Source organism: Bos mutus, chromosome 19, assembly GCF_027580195.1.
Source record: "Bos mutus isolate GX-2022 chromosome 19, NWIPB_WYAK_1.1, whole genome shotgun sequence".
Classification (NCBI taxonomy): Eukaryota; Metazoa; Chordata; class Mammalia; order Artiodactyla; family Bovidae; genus Bos; species Bos mutus.
This window is the reverse complement of record NC_091635.1, coordinates 62,162,857-62,184,908: the sequence shown is the minus strand read 5'-3', so window position 1 is coordinate 62,184,908 and position 22,052 is coordinate 62,162,857. Positions and strand designations below refer to the sequence as shown.

The window sequence follows — 22,052 nt, the reverse complement described above, 5'->3', positions numbered from 1 at the left end:
CTTGGTTCCAACTTGTGCTTCTTCCAGCCTAGCGTTTCTCAAGATGTATTCTGTGTACAAGTTAAATAAGCAGGGTGACAATATACAGCCTTGCTGTACTCCTTTTCCTATTTGGAACCAGTCTGTTGTTCCATGTTCAGTTCTAACTGTTGCTTCCTGACCTGCATACAAATTTCTCAAGAGGTAGGTCAGGTGATCTGGTATTCCCATCTCTTTCAGAATTTTCCACAGTTTTTTGTGATTCACACAGTCAAAGGCTTTGGCATCGACAATAAAACAGAAATAGATGTTTTTCTGGAACTCTCTTGCATTTTCCATAATCCAGCGGATGTGGGCAATTTGATCTCTGGTTCCTCTGCCTTTTTTAAAACCAGCTTGGACAGCTGGAAGTTCACAGTTCATGTATTGCTGAAGTCTGGCTTGGAGAATTTTGAGCATTACTTTACTAGCGTGTGAGATGAGTGCAATTGTGCAGTAGTTTGAGCATTCTTTGGCATTGCCTTTCTTTGGGATTGAAATGAAAACTGACCTTTTCCAGTCCTGTGGCCACTGCTGACTTTTCCAAATTTGCTGGCATATTGAGTGCAGCACTTCCACAGCATCATCCCTCAGGATTTGAGATAGCTCAACTGGAATTCCATCACGTTCTTTAGCTTTGTTCATAGTGATGCTTTCTAAGGCCCACTTGACTTCACATTCCAGGATGTCTGGTACTAGGTGAATGATCATGCCATCATGATTATCTTGGTCTTGAAGATCGTTTTTACACAGTTCTTCTGTGTATTCTTGCCACCTCTTCTTAATATCTTCTGCTTCTGTTAGGTCCATGCCACTACTCTCCTTTATTGAGCCCATCTTTGCATGAAATATTCCCTTGGTATCTCTAGTTTTCTTGAATAGATCTGTAGTCTTTCCCATTCTGTTGTTTTCCTCTATTTCTTTGCATTGATCACTGAGGAAGGCTTTTTTATCTCTTCTTGCTATTCTTTGGAACTCTGCATTCAGATGCTTATATCTTTCCTTTTCTCCTTTGCTTTTCACTTCTCTTCTTTTCACAGCTATTTGCAAGGCCTCCTCACACAGCCACTTTGCTTTTTTTCATTTCTTTTCCATGCAGATGGTCTTGATCCCTGTCTCCTGTACAATGTCACGAACCTTTGTCCATAGTTCATCAGGCACTCTATCTATCAGATCTAGGCCCTTAAATCGATTTCTCACTTCCATTGTATAATCATAAGGGATTTGATTTAGGTCATACCTGACTGGTCTTGTTGTTTTCCCTACTTTCTTCAATTTAAGTCTGAATTTGGCAATAAGGAGCTCATGATCTGAGCCACAGTCAGCTCCTGTCTTGTTTTTGCTGACTCTATAGAGCTTCTCCATCTTTGGCTGCAAAGAGTATAATCAATCTGATTTCAGTGTTGACCATCTGTTGATGTCCATGTGTAGAGTCTTCTCTTGTGTTGTTGGAAGAGGGTGTTTGCTATGATCAGTGCATTCTCTTGGCAAAACTCTATTATCCTTTGCCCTGCTTCATTCCATATCCCAAGGCCAAATTTGCCTGTTACTCCAGGTGTTTCTTGACTTCCTTCTTTTGCATTCCAGTCCCCTATAATGAAAAGGACATCTTTTTTGGGTGTTAGTTCTAAAAGGTCTTGTAGGTCCTCAGAGAACCATTCTACGTCAGCTTCTTCAGCATTACTGGTTGGGGCAGAGACTTGGATTACTGTGATATTGAATGGTTTGCCTTGGAAACGAACAGAGATCATTCTGTCATTTTTGAGATTGCATCCAAGTACTGCATTTCAGACTCTTTTGTTGACCATGATGGCTACTCCATTTCTTCTAAGGGATTCTTGCCCACAGTAGTAGATATAATGGTCATCTGAGTTAAATTCACCCATTCCAGTTCATTTTAGTTCCCTGATTCCTAGAATGTTGACATTCACTCTTGCCATCTCTGTTTGACCACTTCCAATTTGCATTGATTCATGGACCTAACATTCCAGTTTAATGTAGGGTTTTTTTTTTTTTCTGTATTATTTAAAAAAATAAGTCAAGTCTTCCTAATTCTGGATACATAGTCATAAATATAGGTAAAGTTCCACTGTGTGTCTTCAGCAGTGTGCTTGATACATTTGTATTCTCCTCACAGCCTATGAGGTGGATTATCCTTCTAACTTGATATTAAAAGAAATAAAAATGTAAAGTCTCCAAGAAATTCTCCCCAGATCAAGTTGCAAGTTGAAAAAGTCAAGATTCTTGTCTGGTGTTTCTGATTCCCAATCTAATATGCTCAGTCACTGGAACTGTCATTTTCAATATTTTGCAGAATGAGGTGAATTCTTTCTTTTGCAATTAAAATTAAACTTAACTATTTAAAATTGCTATTGTTTTTGAAAAGTGTTAAAACATAATTAGTGTGTATATATATATGTATATGCATATGTGTATATATCATATATATATATAAACTCATTCCAATGTACATGAGTTTGAGTAAGCTCTAGGAGATCGTGAAGGGGTGAAGGATAAGGAAGCCTGGCGTGCTTCAGTCCATGGGGTCACAACAACTCAGACACGACTGAGTGGCTCAACAACCAAAATATACATAAGTAACAATCTTTACTAAGCATCACCATTTTTGAAGAACTTACCTTCTTGTCTTAGATGATATTAATGATATTTGAGGATATTCAGAACTAATCCCATCTTCAAATTGACCTAATTTTAGGATAAGGAACTTTTTATGAAAGATGTGACACATTCAGCAAGAAGTTATTCTGATAAATCAATATCAAATCAATAGTATATAAACCATTCTATATGTTTACATATTTCCTTCTAGCCTAAAGAGCCAAAGAAATTTCACACACACACACACACACACACACACACAACCTGGAACTTGAATTTAGAATAAATTGATTTAGAAAACCATAGAGAAATGATCATCCATGGATCAGTTCAGTTCAGTTCAGTTACTCAGTCGTGTCCCACTCTTTGCAACCCCATGAACCATAGCATGCCAGGACTCCTTGTCCATCACCAACTCCCGGAGTTTACCCAAACTCATGTCCATTGAGTGGGTAATGCCATCCAACCATCTCATCCTCTGCTGTTCCTTTCTCCTGCTGTCTACTTCAAAAGTCAGCAGGCAGAAAATGTGGTGGAAACACCTCCAAATGGGTCTTTCAACTCTTGACAAGTACTCTGGAAATGTAAATAACAGATAAAGACATTTTCAATTGCATGTGTGGATATTTAACAAGGTTCCAATACAGGTTCAAGGACTTTGTCTTATAGCTGCTCTTTTCTTTCCCAGGAGCTAATTTTCTGCTTTGACGGAAAGACTTTTTCTTAGAAGCAGGTATTCTGAAGAGATATGCTTGAGAAACATTAATTCTTGAGTGGGGAATTGTATTCCCTGCACTTGCAGCTAAAATAGGTGAATCTCACTTATACAAGTCTAGTTTTCTAAGGACAAATGCCATGTGAATGACAAGGAGAGCAGTATTCCAGCCTTGGGGCCTGCGATGTAGTTAATTTGTGCACTCAAGTCAGAGAAATAACTCTTTTCTTATTATCAGTATCAAAGTTCCTGGGAACCTAGTACTGATTTCTTGAGAGCTGGAGCAGTGAGGCCATAAAACTAATGACAGTCATTTAAAAGTATTTGAATACAAAACTTGTTTTGCACAATCATTAGAAGACTCCCGTGGTGGATGCATGTTGATGTATGGCAAAACCAATACAATATTGTAAAGTAAAAAAAAAAAAAAATACATAAATAAAAATTTAAAAATAATGTTTGGTAAAATAAAAAATAAAATAAAAAATACTGATAAGAAAAAAAAACAACAAAGTGAGTTATTTGACATCTCTGTCACTTGGTATCATTTTGGTCATTCAAGGAAGTATCAGTGATAAACGTTTGAGGTTTTAGTTTGCTTTCTTGATACCTACTGAAGCTGATTATTTTAAATGTTATTATATTTTACACAATTTCTATACCTTTTTGTCGAACTTTTTTTTAAGACCTCTGTGCAATTTAAAATGGGAATTCTGGGTGTCTTATCACTAAATTGTAAGTGATATATATAACTTCTAATCATTAGAGATCATACATTTTAAAAATAAAAAGGCTATCCACAGAGTAGAAAAACATTGTATCTACGCTCATATGTACAACATTTTAGATTATATATAAATTTATGTGTTAAACTTTATATGTAAATTTATACTATATATAACATATATTATATTATATATAATGTATATATAATATATAATATTAATTATAGTATATATATTATATCTATTATATAATATATATTATATGAACAATATATATATTATATAATATAATATATAATATAGTAAAGTGAAAGTGAAGTCACTCAGTTGTGTCCGACTCTTAGCGACCCCATGGACTACAGCGCACCAGGCCCTCCGTCCATGGGGTTTTCCAGGCAAGAGTACTGGAGTGGGGTGCCATTGCCTTCTCTGTTAACAGTGGTTAGACATATTATATTTACCTGGAGCTGTTATACTTGGTGACAGCCTTAGTGCCCTCAGACACGGTGTGCTTGGCCATTATATATATTCTTTCTGCTTTAATTACTTTATATTTGTAAAACAATTCATCTATTTAAGTCTATTTCTGAGCTTTAAATTATTTTTCAATGATTTTTATGTTTATTCTTTTATTAATATTTTACAACCTTGCTTTTGTTCATTTAGTTGTTCTTGTATTTTTATTTTATATTACAATACAGTTGATTAACAATAATTTTTTCATTGCATATATGCACCGAAGTGATTCAGTTATACCCATACAATTATCCTTTGTTTTTAAATGATTTTCCCATTTAGATTATTACAGAATATTAACCAGAGATCCCTGTGCTATACAGTAGGTTCTTGATTATCTATTTTAAATATAGAAGCATGTACATATTAAACTCACAGTTTATCCCTCCCCTTTTCCCCTGGCTATCATACTTTTGTTTTCTGAGTGTTCCTGTTTTATAAGTAAGTCTGTTTCTATCTTTCATTTTAAGATTCTGGCATATAAGCCATATCATATGATATGTGTCTTTCTCTGACTTACTCCACTTTTGTATGATAATCTCAGATCCAACCTTGTTGCTGTAATTGGTATATTTTCTTCTTTTTAACTGTTGGGTAATATTCCATTGTGTGTGTATGTGTGTGTGTATATATATATATATATATATATATATATATATATACATATATACACATACGGTATCTTGTTTCTCCATTCATCTGTTGATGACATTTAAGTTGCTTCCAAATCTTGGCTATTGTAAACGGAACTGTGATGAACATCAGGCTCCATGTAACCTTTTGAATCCTGGTTTTCTCCTAACATATATCCAGGATCTGTATGCTGGGTCATACAGTACGTATATTGAGTTTTTTAAGGAACGTCTATGTTGTTCTCCTTAGCTATTGTATTATTTTACATTCATACCAGCAATGAGAATAAGTTTCCATTTCCCCATACCCTCTTCAGCATTTATCATTTGTAGACATTTTTAATGATGACCATTTTCAGAATGGTTCTGAAAGCTATGAGGTGACATCTTACTGTAGCTTTAATTTGCATTTCTCTAATACTTAGCAATATTGAGTATCTTTAATGTGCCTCATTCATTTGTATCTTGTCCTTGAAGTATCTAAAACAGAATTGCTTTCCTTCCCTAAAATTGGCCTGTGCACTACCTATTTAACCCATTACTTCTCCTTTGGAATTTCTAGAAACCACTATACTTTTTCCTGATTCCCAGTTTTCCGTTTCAAAAAAAGGAAATTCATAACTAATATTAGATCAGATCATTGCTCAGTCGTGTCTGACTCTTTGCGACCCCATGAATCGCAGCACACCAGTCCTCCCTGTCCATCACCAACTCCCAGAGTTCACTGAGACTCACATCCATCGAGTCAGTGATGCCATCCAGCCATCTCATCCTCTGTCGTCCCCTTCTCCTGCCCCCAATCCCTCCTAGCATCAGAGTCTTTTCTAATGAGTCACCTCTTCACATGAGGTGGCCAAAGTATTGGAGTTTCAGCTTTAGCATCATTCCTTCCAAAGAAATCCCTGGGCTGATCTCCTTCAGAATGAACTGGTTGCATCTCCTTGCAGTCCAAGGGACTCTCAAGAGTCTTCTCCAACACCACAGTTCAAAAGCATCGATTCTTCAGCACTCAGCCTTCTTCACAGTCCAACTCTAACATCCATACATGACCACAGGAAAAACTGTAGCCTTGACTAGACGAACCTTTGTTGGCAAAGTAATATCTCTGTTATTGAAATATGCTATCTAGGTTGGTCATAACTTTCCTTCCAAGGAGTAAGCATCTTTTAATTTCATGGCTGCAGTCACCATCTGTAGTGATTTTGGAGCCCAGAAAAATAAAGTCTGACACTGTTTCCACTGTTTCCCCATCTATTTCCCATGAAGTGATGGGACCGGATGCCATGATCTTCATTTTCTGAATGTTGAGCTTTAAGCCAACTTTTTGACTCTCCACTTTCACTTTCATCAAGAGGCTTATGTGTACATAAATAACTCTTTCACAAGCATAAATAACTTCTAACTTACCTCATTAAATGCTAAATATATATTAATATTTTGAAATTCAGTATCATCAACTGTCTACACTCTATCTCCAGCCCCACATAAAACTATTTAATTTATAACATCTATCCTATATTTATAATAGTCCACTGTTATTTTGTTTTCAATATCATGATTGGCATGACTGAAGAAAAATCTTAATATTGTCCCCAAATTGGAAGAAATCAAATTAGGAGCACAATGTGTCACTTCAGTCATGTCAGGACCATAATGTAGATTTTATTAAAAATGCTAAACTTCACAATTAAAACATTTATTAATATTGAACAAAATGACATCAGAATGTTAACTTTCCATCTGAGAGGAAGAATCTGGTTAAGTATATGGTAAGAATATGGAGTGAACAATGAATAATTGAAAGAAATACTAGATTATATACTGTCTCTTACTACTTGAAGCTTCTGCAATTATTTGAATTAGTATTAGGGGGAAAAATCTAAGTGAAGAGCATTGAGTAGATATAATGAAACAGATGCTTTTTTTTTAAATTTTATTTTTAAACTTTACAATATTGTATTAGTTTTGCCAAATATCGAAATGAATCTGCCACAGGTATACCCGCGTTCCCCATCCTGAACCCTCCTCACTCCTCTACCCTCCCACTAGGTCGTCCCAGTGCACCAGCCCCAAGCATCCAGTACCGTGCATCGAACCTGGACTGGCGACTCGTTTCATACATGATATTATACATATTTCAATGCTATTCTCCCAAACCTCCCCACCCTCTCCTTCTCCCACAGAGTCCATAAGACTGATCTATACATCGGTGTCTCTTTTGCAGTCTCGTACACAGGGTTATTGTTACCATCTTTCTAAATTCCATATATATGTGTTAGTATACTGTATTGGTGTTTTTCTTTCTGGCTTACTTCACTCTGTATAATAGGTTCCAGTTTCATCCATCTCATTAGAACTGATTCAAATGTATTCTTTTTAATGGCTGAGTAATACTCCATTGTGTATATGTACCACAGCTTTCTTATCCATTCATCTGCTGATGGACATCTAGGTTGCTTCCATGTCCTGGCTATTATAAACAGTGCTGCAATGAACATTGGGGTACACATGTCTCTTTCCCTTCTGGTTTCCTCAGTGTGTATGCCCAGCAGTGGGATTGCTGGATCATAAGGCAGTTCTATTTCCAGTTTTTTAAGGAATCTCCACACTGTTCTCCATAGTGGCTGTACTAGTTTGCATTCCCACCAACAGTGTAAGAGGGTTCCCTTTTCTCCACACCCTCTCCAGCATTTATTGCTTGTAGACTTTTGGATCGTAGCCATTCTGACTGGCGTGAGATGGTACCTCATAGTGGTTTTGACATGCATTTCTCTGATAATGAGTGATGTTGAGCATCTTTTCATGTGTTTGTTAGCCATCTGTATGTCTTCTTTGGAGAAATGTCTATTTAGTTCTTTGGCTCACTTTTTGATTGGGTCATTTATTTTTCTGGAGTTGAGCTGTAGGAGTTGCTTGTATATTTCTGAGATTAGTTGTTTGTCCGTTGCTTCATGTTCATGGATCGGAAGAATAAATATAGTGAAAATGAGTATACTACCCAAAGCAGTTTATAGATTCAATGCAATCCCTATCAAGCTACCAACGGTATTCTTCACAGAGCTAGAACAAATAATTTCACAATTTGTATGGAAATACAAAAAACCTCGAATAGCCAAAGCGATCTTGAGAAAGAAGAATGGAACTGGAGGAATCAACCTACCTGACTTCAGGCTCTATTACAAAGCCACAGTTATCAAGACAGTATGGTACTGGCACAAAGACAGAAATATTGATCAATGGAACAAAATAGAAAGCCCAGAGATAAATCCACGCACCTATGGACACCTTATCTTTGACAAAGGAGGCAAGAATATACAATGGATTAAAGACAATCTCTTTAATAAGTGGTACTGGGAAAACTGGTCAACCACTTGTAAAAGAATGAAACTAGAACACTTTCTAACACCTTACACAAAAATAAACTCAAAATGGATTAAAGATCTAAACGTAAGACCAGAAACTATAAAACTCCTAGAGGAGAACATAGGCAAAACACTCTCCAACATACATCACAGCAGGATCCTCTATGACCCACCTCCCAGAATATTGGAGATAAAAGCAAAAATAAACAAATGGGACCTAATTAAACTTAAAAGCTTCTGCACAACAAAGGAAACTATTAGCAAGGTGAAAAGACAGCCTTCAGAATGGGAGAAAATAATAGCAAATGAAGCAACTGACAAACAACTAATCTCAAAAATATACAAGAAACAGATGCTTTTAATAAAATGTTGAGGAAACAAAAAAGATTACTAAGCTGTGTATATAAGAATATAAGGCAAGGTTACATCAGAGCAAAACAGTAGACAGCAAGGTGAAGAAGGACAGGAAACAGATTAGATGAAAACCTCAGAGATCTTAATGCCAGGTAAGCTAGAGATATACAGACACAACATTTAAGATATTGGGCTTTAAAACCTGTTTATACCTAGTGTCCTCTCTTCCTCTACATAAAATTGACTCAACATTAACAAGTATTTGTGTGCAAACTGATTTTTAGTCTTAAGGGCAGTGGCTGTCACACCCTAAGATGGAATTATACTAAATTTACAATAAGACAAGAATGGTCTCTAAGGACTTTTTCTAGGTCAATGCAAGCAGTGAATAAATTTTGAAATTTCTACTCATCTTTTGTCATCTGAAATCAACTTCTTTTGCCATAATATCCTCATGGCATTTTTCACTTCTGCATTCCTCAGGGTATAAATCAGGGGGTTGAACAAAGGTGTTCCAATTGTATAAAACACAGCTATCATATTATCTGTGAAGAAGGTGGTGATAGAGCATGTGTATATAAATATGCAAGGACCAAAGAACAAGATGATCACGATGGTATGGGAGATGCAGGTGGAGAGAGCTTTTTTCCTCCCATCAGCACTGTGGTTTCTCAGATAATGCAAGATAATAGCATAGGAGAACATCAGCATGACCAAACTCACTGTACAGATGGCCCCGCTGTTGGACACCAAGAGTAGTTTGGTTACATAGGTGTCTGTACAGGCAAGTTTCAACAAAGGCTGCAAGTCATAGAAAGAAAGTGAAAGTGAAGTCGTTCAGTCGTGTCCGACTCTTTGCGACGCCATGGATTTGTAGCCTACCATACATCTCCGTCCATAGGGCTTTCAAGGCAAGTGGTGTGCCATTTCAGAAGTAGTTATCAATTACATTGGAACCACAAAAAGGGAGACTCAAGGCTAGAAAAAACCTGAGATGATGAATGCACACATGACCGCAACCAGGCCAGGGACATTAGCATACCACAGACTTGATTTCTCATGATGGTTGTGTAGTGTAAGGGTTTGAAGATGGCCACATAGCAGTCAACAGCCATAAGAATAAGGATGAAGATCTCCAGGCAGCCACAGAAACGGAATGCAAAGACTTGGATCATGCACTCACTGAAAGAGATAGTGGTTTTCTTCAAAAGGACATCAGCAATCATTCTAGGAGCTTCTATGGAAGTAGACAAGCAGGCATCAGATAAGGATAGATAGAAAAGGAAGAAGTACATTGGACTCCCAAGTGCCCGGCTGGTCTTGACAGTAACAATAATCAGCAGGTTACCCACCAATGTCCCTGAATAGAAAATCAAGAAAATAACAAACACCATTTTCTTCCTAACAGGATCTTGTGTCAACCCAAACAAAGTAAACTCAGTCACATTATTTTTCAGTTGCATGATTTCATGAAAGAGGAGAAGAGATTAGTGTGAAATGATCAATCTGTAAAAAATAAGGGAATAATTCATATGATGTTACATGATATTATGGAATATTGGTTTTGGGAGCCATTGTGCCTGTGATTTCTTAATAACTCATGTTAAAACTTAGTGTGATAACTTTTAATGACCACTGCAAAGGTTTACTGTGAGTTTCAAATAAGCTTCTGAAAGTAATAATTTCCCATAAGATTTTCTTTTCAGAAAGCTTTTTAGAAAGTTTGATATCATTATTGATTAAATTTTCCAATTTGTTGAATGTGTAGTTAAGAGATAAGTCTTTGTTATTTCTTTCACTTATCATATTCAAAATTTTTATGGCACATGTTTTTCATGGTACATCACTTGGGATTTAGAATATACATGACTGCCTTTGGGGGTTCATGATATAAAGTCACATTACACATTTAACTCTGTTAAAACCATGATACATAAACACTTATGTGCCATATAATTGCTATACATAGATATATATTTAATATGTCCCACCTCTTCCCTTCACTTTTGCTCCAATTACTGCAGTTTGAGGAATGGAACAGGAAATATGTCATTTAAATAATCTGCTGTTATCATCATGAATGTAATATTCTGGATTAGACAAATACTAAAGGCATCTGGTCCCATCACTTCATAGGAAATAGATGGGGAAACAGTGGAAACAATGTCAGACTTTATTTTTCTGGGCTCCAAAATCACTGCAGATGGTGACTGCAGCCATGAAATTAAAAGGCGCTTACTCCTTGGAAGGAAAGTTATGACCAACCTAGATGGCATATTCAAAAGCAGAGACATTACTTTGCCAACAAAGGTTTGTCTAGTCAAGGCTATGGTTTTTCCTGTGGTCATGTATGGATGTGAGAGTTGGACTGTGAAGAATGCTGAGCACCGAAGAATTGATGCTTTTGAACTGTGGTGTTGGAGAAGATTCTTGAGAGTCCCTTGAACTGCAAGGAGATGCAACCAGTTCATTCCAAAGGAGATCAGCCCTGGGATTTCTTTGGAAGGAATGATGCTAACGCTGAAACTCCAGTAGTTTGGCCACCTCATGCAAAGAGTTGCCTCATTGGAAAAGACTCTGATGCTGGGAGGGACTGGGGGCAAAAGGAGAAGGGGATGACAGAGGATGAGATGGCTGGATGGCATAACTGACTCGATGGACATGGGTCTCAGTGAACTCCGGGTGCTGGAGATGGACAGGGAGGCCTGGCGTGCTGCAATTGATGGGGTCACAAAGAGTCGGACACGACTGAGTGACTGATCTGATCTGATTTGATCTGAATGACTCGATGGACATGAGTCTGAGTCAACTCCGGGAGTTGGTGATAAACAGGGAGGCCTGGCGTGCTGTGGTTCATGGGGTCACAAAGAGTCAGACATGACTGAGCAACTGAACTGAATGATCATAAATAAATTTAATTTCATACGCCATTATCTCAAATGTCCCAGTTTATCATTTTTTCCAACTACTAAAAAGCATCATTTAGAATACTCAGAATTCCTTGAGCTATGGTACTAAATGAAGGATGGTGGGTTATTACTCAAAAGTTAATATTTTTCTCTTAAGCATCTTCAGTTCAGTTCAGTTCAGTCACTCAGTCGTATCCGACTCTTGGCGACTCCATGATTTGCAGCACTCCAGGCCTCCCTTGTCCATCACCAACTCCCGGAGTTTACTCAAACTTGTGTCCATCGAGTTGGTGATGCCATCCAGGCATCTCATCCTCTGTCGTCCCCTTCTCCTCCTGCCCCCAATCTCTCCCAGCATCAGAGTCTTTTCCAATGAGTCAAGTCTTCACATGGGGTGGCCAAAGTATTGGAGTTTCAACTTTAGCATCACTCCTTCCAATCAACACCCAGGATCGATCTCCATTAGAATGGACAGGTTAGATCTCCTTGCAGTCCATGGGAATCTCAAGTCTTCTCCAAAACCACAGTTCAAAAGCATCAATTCTTCAGTGCTCAGCTTTCTTCACAGTCCAACTCTCCCATCCACACATGACCGCTGGAAAAATCATAGCCTTGACTAGACAGACCTCTGTTGGCAAAGTAACGTCTCTGCTTTTGAATATGCTATCTAGGTTGGTCATATCTTTCCTTCCAAGAAGTAAGCGTCTGTTAATTTCATGGCTGCAATCACCATATGCAGTGATTTTGGAGTCCAAAAAAAGAAAGTGTGACACTGTTTCCCCATCTATTTCTATGAAGTGATGGGACCAGATTCCATGATCTTCATTTCCTGAATGTTGAACATTAAGCCAACTTTTTCACTCTCCTCTTTCTCTTTCATCAAGAGGCTTTTTAGTCACTCTTCACTTTCCACCATAAGGGTGGTGTCATCTGCATATCTGAAGTTATTGATATTTCTCCCAGCAATCTTGATTGCATCTTGAGCTTCCTCCAGCCCAGAGTTTCTCATGACGTATTCTGCATAGAAATAAAATAAACAGGGTGACAATATGGAGCCTTTTTGTACTCCCTTTCCTATTTGGAACCAGTCTGTTGTTCCATATCCAGTTCTAACTATTGCTTCCTCACCTGCATATAGGTTTCTCAAGAGGCATGTCAGGTGGTCTGGTATTCCCATCTCTTTCAGAATTTTCCACAGTTTATTGTGATCCACACAGTCAAAGGCTTTGGCATAGACAATAAATCATAAATAAATGTTTTTCTTGAACTATCTTCCTTTGTCAATGGTCCAGCGAAAATTGGCAATATGATCTCTGGTTCCTCTACCTTTTCTAAAACCAACTTAAACATCTGGAAGTTCATGGTTCATGTATTGCTTAAGACTGGCTTGGAGAATTTTGAGCATTACTTTATTAGCATGTGCGATGAGTGTAATTGTGAAGCAGTTTGAGCATTCTTTGGCATTGCCTTTCTTTGGGATTGGAATGAAAACTGACCTTTTCCAGTTCTGTGAGCACTACTCAGTTTTCCAAATTTGCTGGCATATTGAGTGCAGCACTTTCACAGCATCATCTTTCAGGATTTGGAATAGCTCAACTGGAATTCCATCACCTCCACCAGCTTTGTTCATAGTGATGCTTTCTAAGGCCCACTTGACTTCACATGCCTGGATGTCTAGCTCTAGGTGAGTGATAACACTATCATGATTATCTGGGTCGTGAAAATATTTTTTGTACAGTTCTTCTGTGTATTCTTGCCACCTGTTCTTAATATCTTCTGCTTCTTTTAGGTCCATAGCATTATTTTCCTTTATCTAACCCATCTTTGCATGAATTTAAGCATCTTAGATCTGGAGTAATTTTGGGAGATCGTTGTTTGTCATCAGGTTGTTGGTATAGGATCCAATCATGGTTTAATTTCCCGGATTATTTGCATTGTTCAAATATCTGAAAATCTGCAAGTCAGAAAAAAGCAAAGAAGGAGAAGGCTGAAGATGTACTTTAAAAAAGAAGCAATGACCAAAACTTCCAAAACTATGTTGAATAGTAATGGTGAAAGTGGGCACCCTTGTCTTATTCCTGACTTTAGGGGGAATGTTTTCTTTCTTTTTTTTTTTTTTTTTTTGGTGTTTTTATTTATTTATTTATTTATTTCTAATTTTATTTTATTTTTAAATTTTACATAATTGTATTAGTTTTGCCAAATATCAGAATGTTTTCAATTTTTCACCATTGAGGATAATGTTTGCTGTGGGTTTGTCATATATAGCTTTTATTCTGTTGAGATATGTTCCTTCCATTCCTGCTTTCTGGAGAGTTTTTTTTTTATCATAAATGGATGTTGAATTTTGTCAAAGGCTTTCTCTGAATCTATTGAGATAATCATATGTTTTGATTTTTCAAATTGTTAATGTGGTGTATTACATTGATTGATCTGTGGATATTGAAGACAAGGGTGCCCACTTTCACCATTACTATTCAACATGATTTTGGACGTTTTGGCTACAGTAATAAGAACAGAAAGAGATAAAAGGAATCCAAATTGGAAAAGAAGAAGTAAAACTCTCGTTGTTTGCAGATGACATGATCCTCTACATAGAAAACCCTAAAGACTCCACCAGAAAATTACTAGAACTAATCAAGGATTATAGTAAAGTTGCAGGATAAAAAATCAACACACAGATATCCCTTGCATTCCTATACACTAATAATGAGAAAATAGAAAGACAAATTAAGGAAACAATTCCTTTCACCATTGCAATGAAAAGAATAAAATACTTAGGAATATATCTACCTAAAGAAACTAAAGACTTATATATCAGATCAGATCAGATCAGTCACTCAGTCGTGTACGACTCTTTGCGACCCTATGAATCGCAGCACTCCAGGCCTTCCTGTCCATCACCGAATTCTGGAGTTCACTGAGACTCATGTCCATTGAGTCACTGGTGCCATCCAGCCGTCTCATCCTCTGTCGTCCCCTTCCCCTCCTGTCCCCAGTCCCTCCCAGCATCATAGTCATTTCGAATGAGTCAACTCTTCGCATGAGGTGGCCAAAGTATTGGAGTTTCAGCTTTAGCATCATTCCTTCCAAAGAAATCCCAGGGCTGATCTCCTTCAGAATGGACTGGTTGCATCTCCTTGCTGTCCAAGGGACTCTCAAGAGTCTTCTCCAACACCACAGTTCAAAAGCATCAATTCTTCGGTGCTCAGCTTTCTTCACAGTCCAACTCTCACATCCATACATGACCACAGGAAAAACCATAGCCTTGACTAGATGAACCTTTGTTGGCAAAGTAATGTCTCTGCTTTTGAATATGCTATCTAGATTGTCATAACTATCCTTCCAAGGAGTAAACGCCTTTTAATATCATGGATGCAGTCACCATCTGCAGTGATTTTGGAGCCCAGAAAAATAAAGCCTGACACTGTTTCCACTGTTTCCTCATCTATTTCCCATGAAGTAGTGGGACCAGATGTCGTGATCTTCGTTTTCTGAATGTTGAGCTTTAAGCCAACTTTTTCACTCTCCACTTTCACTTGCATCAAGAGGCTTTTTAGTTCCTCTTCACTTTCTGCCATAAGGGTGGTGTCATCTGCATATCTGAGCTTATTGATATTTCTCCCGGCAATTTTGATTACAGTTTGTGTTTCTACCAGTCCAGCGTTCCTCATGATGTACTCTGCATATAAGTTAAATAAACAGGGTGGCAATATACAGCCTTGACAAACTCCTTTTCCTATTTGGAACCAGTCTGTTGTTCCATGTCCAGTTCTAACTGTTGCTTCCTGACCTACATACAAATTTCTCAAGAGGCAAGTCAGGTGGTCTGGTATTCCCATCTCTTGAAGAATTTTCCACAGTTTATTGTGATCCACACAGTCAAAGGCTTTGGCATAGTTAATAAAGCAGAAATAGATGTTTTCCTGGAACTCTCTTGCTTTTTCCATGATCCAGCGGATGTTGGCAGTTTGATCTCTGGTTCCTCTGCCTTTTCTAAAACCAGCTTGAACATCAGGAAGTTCACGGTTCACATATTGCTGAAGCCTGGCTTGGAGAATTTTGAGCATTACCTTAGTAGTGTGTGAGATGATTGCAATTGTGCGGTAGTTTGAGCATTCTTTGGCATTGCCTTTCTTTGGGATTGGAATGAAAACTGACCTTTTCCAGTCCTGTGGCCACTGCTGATTTTCAAAATTTGCTGGCATATTGAGTGCAGCACTTGCACAGCATCATCTTTCAGGATTTGGAATAGCTCAACTGGAATTCCATCACCTCCACTAGCTTTGTTCGTAGTGATGCTTTCTAAGGCCCACTTGACTTCACATTCCAGGATGTCTGGCTCTAGGTCAGTGATCACACAGTTGTGATTATCTGGGTCGTGAATATCTTTTTTGTACAGTTCTTCTGTGTATTCTTGCCATCTCTTCTTAATATCTTGTGCTTCTTTTAGGTCCATACCATTTCTGTCCTTTATCGAGCTCATGTTTGCATGAAATGTTCCTTTGGTATCTCTGATTTTCTTGAAGAGATCCCTAGTCTTTCCCATTCTGTTGTTTTCCTCTATTTCTTTGCATTGATCACTAAGAAAGGCTTTTTTATCTCTTCTTGCTATTTTTTGGAACTCTGCATTCAGATGTTGATATCTTTCCTTTTCTCCTTTGCTTTTCGCTTCTCTTCTTTTCACAGCTATTTGTAAGGCCTCCCCAGACAGCCATTTTGCTTTTTTGCATTTCTGTTCTATGGAAATGGTTTGATCCCTGTCTCCTGCAAAATGTCACAAGCCTCATTCCATAGTTCATCAGGCACTCTATCTATCAGATCTAGTCCCTTAAATCTATTTCTCACTTCCACTGTATAATCATAAGGGATTTTATTTAGGTCATACCTGAATGGTCTAGTGGTTTTCCCTACTTCCTTCAATTTAAGTCTGAATTTTGCAATAAGGAGCTCATGATCTGAGCCACAGTCAGCTCCTGGTCTTGTTTTTGCTGACTGTATAGAGCTTCTCCATCTTTGGCTGCAAAGAATATAATCTGATTTTGGTGTTGACCATCTGGTAATGTCCATATATAGTCTTCTCTTATGTTGTTGGAATAGGGTGTTTGTTATGACCAGTGTATTTTCTTTGCAAAACTCTATCAGTCTTTGTCCTGCTTCATTCCGTCTTCCGAGGCCAAATTTGCTTGTCACTCCAGGTGTTTCCTGACTTCCTACTTTTGCATTCCAGTACCCTATAATGAAAAGGACATCTTTTTTGGGTGTTAGTTCTAAAAGGTCTTGTAGGTCTTCATAGAACCATTCAAATTCAGCTTCTTCAGCATTACTGGTTGGGGCAGAGACTTGCATTTCTGTGATATTGAATGGTTTGCCTTGGAAACGAACAGAGATCATTCTGTCGTTTTTGAGATTGCATCCAAGTACTGCATTTCAGACTCTTTTGTTGATCATGATGGACACTCCATTTCTTCTGAGGGATCCTGCCCTCAGTAGTAGATATAATGGTCATTTGAGTTAAATTCACCCATTCCAGTCCATTTCAGTTCACTGATTTCTAGTATGTCGACATTCACTCTTGCCAACTCTTGTTTGACCACTTCCAATTTGCCTTGATTCATGGACCTGACATTCCAGGTTCCTATGCATATATAGGAAGCTATAAACGATTTGTGAAAGAAATCAAAGAGTACACTAATCGATGGAGAAATATACCATGTTCATGGATTGGAACAGTCAATATAGTGAAAATGAGTATACTACCCAAAGCAATATATATATTCAATGAAATCCCTATCAAGCTACCAACGGTATTCTTCACAGAGCTAGAACAAATAATTTCACAATTTGTATGAAAATTCAAAAAAACCTCTTATAGCCAAAGCAATCTTGAGAAAGAAGAATGGAACTGAAGGAATCAACCTGCCTGACTTCAGGCTCTACGACAAAGCCACAGTCATCAAGACAGTATGGTACTGGCACAAAGACAGAAATATTGATCAATGGAACAAAATAGAAAGCCTAGGGATAAATCCACACCTCTGGGCACCTTATCTTTGACAAAGGAGGAAAGAATATGCAATGGATTGAAGACAATCTCTTTAATAAGTGGTGCTGGAAAAACTGGTCAACCACTTGTAAAAGAATGAAAGTAGAACACTTTCTAACACCATACACAAAAATAAACTCAAAACGGATTAAAGATCTAAACATAAGACCAGAAACTATAAAACTCCTAGAGGAGAACATAGGCAAAACACTCTCTGACATACATCACAGCAGGATCCTCAATGTATGGCCCACCTCCCAGAATATTGGAAATAAAAGCACAAATAAACAAATGGGACCTAATTAAAATTAAAAGCTTCTGCACAACAAAGGAAGCGATAAGCAAGGTGAAAAGACAGCCTTCAGAATGGGAGAAAATAATAGCAAATGAAGCAACTGACAAACAACTAATCTCAAAAATATACAAGCAACTCCTACAGCTCAACTCCAGAAAAGTAAATGACCCAATCAAAAAATGGGCCAAAGAACTAAATAGACATCTTTCCAAATAAGATATACAGATGGCTAACAAACACAAGAAAAGATGCTCAGCATCACTCATTATCAGAGAAATGCAAATCAAAACCACTATGAGGTACCATTTCACGCCAGTCAGAATGGCTGCGATCCAAAAGTCTACAAGCAATAAGTACTGGAGAGGGTGTGGAGAAAAGGGAACCCTCCTACACTGCTGGTGGGAATGCAAACTAGTATAGCCACTATGGAGAACAGTGTGGAGATTCCTTAAAATACTGGAAATAGAATTGCCTTATGACCCAGCAATCCCACTGCTGGGCATACACACTGAGGAAACCAGAAGGGAAAGAGACACGTGTACCCCAGTGTTCATCGCAGCACTGCTTATAATAGCCAGGACATGGAAGCAACCTAGATGTCCATCAGCAGATGAATGGATAAGAAAGCTGTGGTACATATACACAATGGAGTATTACTCCGCCATTAAAAAGAATATATTTGAATCAGTTCTAATGAGATGGATGAAACTGGAGCCGATTATACAGAGTGAAGTAAGCCAGAAAGAAAAACACCAATAAATATACTAACACACACATATATATATGGAATTTAGAAAGATGGTATCAATAACCCTGTATATGAGACAGCAAAAGAGACACATATGTATAGAACAGTCTTTTGGACTCTGTGGGAGAGGAAGAGGGTGGGATGATTTGGGAGAATGGCATTGAAACATGTATAATATCATATATGAAACGAGTCGCCAGTCCAGGTTTGATGCATGATACAGGATGTTTGGGGCTTGTGCACTGGGACGACCCAGAGGGATGGTATGCGGAGGGAGGAGGGTTCAGGATGGGGAACACATGTTTACCTGTAGTGGATTCATGTTGATATATGGCAATATCAATACAATATTGTAAAGTTAAAAAATAAAAAAAAATAAAATTTTGTTCATAATTTTTTCCTTCTAATTAAAAAAAAAATCTTGTATGTCCAAATTTACCAATAAAATAATTTATGACTTGGGGATTTTGAGTCACAAAAGTTTAGATAGATCTAAAAAAATAAAATAAAATAAAAAGAACCAATGCTGATTTTCAATAGATACTGTGTTCACATCTACTCTTTAAACTGATGTCACAAATTTAAAATGACTAGATTTGTCAAAAACAAACAGATAATCTTTTGATGTGGGGCTAGGAGAGCAGAGCTAAAAGAAAAGCTGGTAGGCCAAGCTGAAAAATAGATAAGGGTGGAAAATTATCTCTTTAGTGTTAGGCAGATTCTTCTGTTCTTAAAGAGCTGTCTTATGGCAGAGGCCACATGGAGAAGCATTGCTTAATTTAAGGAGGCTCTTTGTCCACTTCCCCCTGACTCAGTTACCCTAGATGTCCATCTTTAGAGGAAATTCTGCAATCATTTTATTTCTTTGCAGAATTTATCATTCTTTGTGTAAAGTTTAACAGATTGTCCCAAGATTACTTATCATTTGACAGTCCAAGTAAAAGAGAATATAATTTACCCTCGTTGAGCTCCTCACTCTGTCCCCATGATTTCTGATTATCCAACCCACAGACACCTTAGTAAACAGCCTGGCTTTGAATCAGATTGGTCCCAAAAGTGCTCATTATTCATGCTTGAGATATATATATATATATACATACATATATATATATATATATATATATATATACACATATATATATATATATATATATGTTTTCCATATATACAGATAAATTAATATTTATTTTCTGTTCAAATCTTATTAGACATGGAACTGGTGCCTGGTGGAGGGGTAAGGATAAATGAGACCAAATGTGGAAGAACACTGACAGGTACAAATATTGATGAAAAGGAAATATTTCTACCCAGTATTTTTCAGGAGTGCTTGTCCCACATAAATGACACATTATCTTTCACCTTAATTATAGTTTTCAGGCTCTTCATTGCCATGTTTCCTCCAAAAGTTTTCTGAGAGACAGGTATTCACCTTTCCAAATTAAACCTTTGAAATGTGGAACTTTGCAATTATAAACCTATGATGTTATTTTGGGAGAATATAAGGAGTGATGATTCTATATTATAATACACAATATTCTGTGCAAAGTTGTCACATGGAGATGGCAAAGTTGCTATTCTCCCAAGGCTATGTGAAGGTCACTGTCTCCATAAACCTTTTGTCTGCTTTCTTACAGAATCTCTTCAAACTTTCTAGCATCTCTAGCTCCTAGTGAGGATGAATCTTGTTACACTACCTTACATTAACATTATATATGAACTTTCTTTCACTCTACTATCTCTAGAATCTGTAATAAAAACAATAACACATGAAATACATTCCTCTATTATTTCATTACAATAATGAGTTTTAACACGTCAAGATTTATTGAGTTCATAACATCATTTTTCCTCAACATTTGTTTTCATTTTATTTCTTATATTAAGAATAAATCTTAAAAAAAAACAACCTTCTATTTCTCAGAGTTATGTGGTAAAAAGTGCATTCAAAATAAATATGGAATTATATTAGAAAATTGATGGAGTGATTTAGATATATTCACAATATAGAATCATCACTCCTTAGATATATATTAGAAAAATGATGGCTAATTTTGTAATGATGCCTCTCTGAGTAAAAGATCGAAAATGTTTTTCACTTACCTGTTAGAAGATACTGCATAAGTGTCAATTCTGACCATCTTTTTGATAATAATCTTGTCAGAGAGCAGTGAAAAATAAAACAAAAACAAAAACTCTCTTGTCTGAATTCCAGGGGGAATATTTTAAGAAATAGTGGCATAAGTTATTGGCATCATAGAGAGTGTTCTACCTAAAGTTTTCCCTACTATGCTAGTCAGAAACATCTCATGTGTAATAAGCAGCTTTCATTTGTCTATTTAGCTTATTAGGAAAACAAGTCAACTTTTCTCAATTTCATTAATCCCATAGAAACAAGGCTTTGGAATTCTTAGGTCCTTCACATTGAACATTAACAAGGAAGAAGACAAATAAAGCAAATGAATGGTAGAGAGAGCAGGTTAAAAAAAAAAAAAAGAATAAAAACAGTTATTCAGTAAAAAGAAAGTGTGTCATCCAGAAACAACTCTTCTACCAACTAGAACCTAAATTATTCTCCCTGGTGTTAGAAACTTAGCAGAACAGAAAAGTGTGGTGTAATATAGTCAGTGAGACGAGGTAGTTAGATAGCATCTCAGTCCAAATGGACATGAATTTGAGCAAACTCTGGGAGATAATGGACAAGGAAGCATGGTGTGCTGTAGTCAATGGGGTTGCAAAGAGTCTAATGTGACTGACTTAACAACAACAATATAGTCAAATTATTAAATGAAAAAAAATTCCAAGCAATAATTTAATACATAAAGCAGTGTATTTTAAAAAAGAAGAGGATATAATTTGCATGACTTTAAAGATTAACAACTTTAAGCATCTTTTTAAGTGCCTTTTGACCAACCTCATGTCTTCTTTGGAAAAAGTTCTATTAGGTCTTCTTTCAATTTGAATCTTTTTTTTTTTTTTTAGTTGTTTAAGCTATGCATGTATTTTAGATATTAACTCCTTATCAAACATATTATTGGCAAATATATTCACCTGCTCAGGTGATCTTTTCATCTTGTTGATAGCTTCCATTGCTGTGAAAATAATTATAATTATGA

General features: G+C 37.0%; 1 pseudogene; it reads right to left on the bottom strand.

Annotated features, from left to right (window-relative positions):
- Positions 1 to 9,349: 9,349 nt before the first annotated feature.
- Positions 9,350 to 10,404, bottom strand: LOC106700589 (olfactory receptor 4C16-like; annotated as a pseudogene).
- Positions 10,405 to 22,052: the final 11,648 nt, after the last annotated feature.